This window comes from Colobus angolensis, unplaced genomic scaffold, assembly GCF_000951035.1.
Source record: "Colobus angolensis palliatus isolate OR3802 unplaced genomic scaffold, Cang.pa_1.0 Scaffold673, whole genome shotgun sequence".
Classification (NCBI taxonomy): domain Eukaryota; kingdom Metazoa; phylum Chordata; class Mammalia; order Primates; family Cercopithecidae; genus Colobus; species Colobus angolensis.
In genome coordinates this window covers 235,302-238,198 of record NW_012120410.1, presented here as the reverse complement: position 1 = coordinate 238,198, position 2,897 = coordinate 235,302, and the positions used below count along the sequence as shown (strand labels likewise).

The 2,897-nt window shown below is 44.7% G+C and overlaps 1 long non-coding RNA gene across 1 annotated transcript; it reads left to right on the top strand.

The window, feature by feature from the left end:
• The first annotated feature begins 41 nt into the window (after nucleotides 1–41).
• On the top strand, nucleotides 42–2,565 carry LOC105500626. The gene is made up of 2 exons (XR_001000056.1): nucleotides 42–584; nucleotides 2,410–2,565. It is a non-coding gene; the product is annotated as an uncharacterized LOC105500626 (long non-coding RNA).
• The last annotated feature ends 332 nt before the right edge of the window (nucleotides 2,566–2,897 follow it).

Below are 2,897 nucleotides of genomic sequence, written 5' to 3'. Positions count from 1 at the left end.
AATAGAGAGGTGTGTCCCTAGCCAGGCATGTCCCTAGCCAGGCGTGCTGGGACTTATGGTCTCTTAAGGGTTTCCAGCCCACTGGCCGCCGAACTGCGGACTACAATCTCAGCATGCGCTGCCTGTCCTCCCCGGTGGTCCACAGCCCTGGAGGGAGGGACAGAGCAGTGTGGACCTCGCCCCTTCCTAAGCGATGCCAGCCGCTGATTCTGTGCCACACCCTCGACGAAGGGAGTCTGGAGGAGGACTTGAGGGGCAGGTCTGGGCTGGGCGGTAAGGTCGGTGTGACGCTGTGAAGTGCACCTCCTTTACTCAAATCGGAGGGGTCTGGTCCTCACCGCACTGCCCTCTGCACGTCTCGGTGTCCTCTCCCATCCATACCTGGGGGTTTTTCCAGAGCATCGCGCCTCTTCCAGTTAAGGGAGTTGCCTGCTGTGCTAAACTCTATGGGAATGGAGACATCCACCTACTGGGTGGCCCGCCCATGCACAACTTCAGAGCTTTCAGCGAGTGATTCGTACTGTGGCTCCTTCGTGAAAATGTCACCCTCTACGGCACCTTTCTTGTGATATAGAAGTTGACGCGTGAGAGAGGATATTTATTGGGTTACCCAGGACTTGCTAACAGCAGAGGAGAAAACCACAATTCCCAGCCGTAAGAATCTACCTAAAGATGACGGTTTAGATATTTCACACTTGAAATCACCACCTCCTTTCAACTGAGTCCTAACTGACAAGTGTCTCAAAACACAGTTGTTAACCTGATCCCTCAGGAATAGGTGGTGCTCCAGCTTTGTGGGAATGACTTTCAAGGTGCCGAGCACTTGGGCAGCATTTGAAGTCTATCATGTTTTACTGCTTTGGATGGAAAGTTAATCACCCACAGACGTTAGGAATATACCTTAATATGCTAGGGCTTATCCGTTAAATTTTTCTGTCTAGACAATGAAAACCCAGAAGAACTTCTACTTTCAGGTAACCTGTTAATAACCGACGACCCTAAGTTCCTTATGTCCTCAGGATGGTTCCTTTGATTCACAGATGATACCAGCTTTCATGATGCATCTAATCTGTACAAACCTGGGTATTACTCTGTGTGAAAAATAATACCTTGTTCTTATTATATGTTCTTATAATTTTCATTTGTGATCCGTGAGTAGGGAACACTATAAAAACACCGTGAAAAACCTCGTCATAGCAATTGAATTATGTTACTGTACTTTATGAAGAAATAACCCCTTCAGGATTAATTACACATAGGTTTGTCAGCACATTTGTAAAGAAAGGAAGAAAAACTGTATGGCATTTATGAAATTGGAAAAATAAGGAATTATATATAGGGAGACCACAGCACAACACTAGGGCTATTCTCTTATTTTAAATAGACACTGTGGGGTCGAGTGCCCCCATTCCTACCCTATCCTGCAGTATTCTCATCTTACTCTTTACTGTGTATTTAGGTGGGGGCTTCTGAATTCACTTGTCCACAACATTAGTGGGGATGTTGTAACATGAGGTTATCCATCATCTATCATCTTAATAATTAATGAAGAGAAGAGCCTTGGGATCTGTGTTCAGATACACTGCTGCTGAGTGTGCCTGCAAAGACACTGCCCACAGTGGCGGTCTCAGAATGTTGAACCTGATGCCACCACAGCTGCTGTTCACAGATCTAGGTGCTCCTTGTGATTTGAGTCTCCTGGTTAGATTTGTGATTGTGAACCTGCTATGCTCACCCCATTTATAGTGGTATCTTTTTATTGCCTTTTCTATTCCATTTGCTTCTTGGGAGCTCACTGTGTAACTGCAATTCAGAGAATATGTAGGGATTCCACTCCCACTACCTAAGTCACTGTACACTGGTGACATTTGTGTCATGTTGTCAGACTCCATGCTCTTCCTCTCCAGTGGAATTTGTTGAAGAAGCATAGTTACCTGTAAATCTCCTCAGTCTAATGCTGCTGGGATTGATTATGAAGCTGGGCATGTTGTGCTTGGCCTCATTGACATTATTCAAAATATCTTTCCCATATTTTGAAGTTTGATACTGCTTTCTTAATGTGAACACTTGGATCTCTGCCTTCACAGTGTGTAGGTTTACCTCCTTTTCTATTTTGTGCATCTCTACTAGCATCTGCAAGGGCACAAGTTTTATTCTTAGTCCATCTTCAACTTCGTGATAGGAAATTTGCCAAATAGGTCCTTAGTGGGAAAGAAAACTCACTGGCATTTTTCCTTCTCTCTGTTCCTTCTGACCCTGGCAGGTGTGAGAGTTATCGAGTGAGATGGAGCAGTGGTAGATCGTGACCAGCCCTCACTTGGAATATTGGTTATAATAAAAAGATAATCCTCTCACTTTTTGCAGGCATAATTTATTTGCCTTAGAGTTTTTCTGGGCTTTCCCTTACAGGTTTCTACTAACGAAGTGCAAATATTGATGAAGACAGTACTACTGCCTTGATGCCAGACAGTAACTATCGCCTTTATTTTGTGTATCTACAATTATAAATGAAATGCATACTGTAAAAAGAAAAGAACACATCATAAATATCTTTATAAAGTAAAAGTCTTCGTTGGTGGCTGGGAGTGGTGGCTCATGTCTGTAATTCCAGGACTTTGTGAGGCCGAGGCAGGTGGATTATGAGACCAGGAATTTGAGACCAGCCTGGCCAACCTGGTGAAACCCTGTCTCTACTAAAAAAATACAAAAATTAGCTGGGTGTGGTGGCGGGTGCCAGTAGTCCCAGCTACCCAGGAGGCTGAGGCAGGAGAATCGCTTAAACCCAGGAGGCAGAGGCTACGGTGAGCTGAGATCATGCCACTGCACTCTAGCCTGGTCAACAGAATGAGACTCCACCTCAAAAACAAAACAAAACAAAAATCCTTGGCTGATTCAGC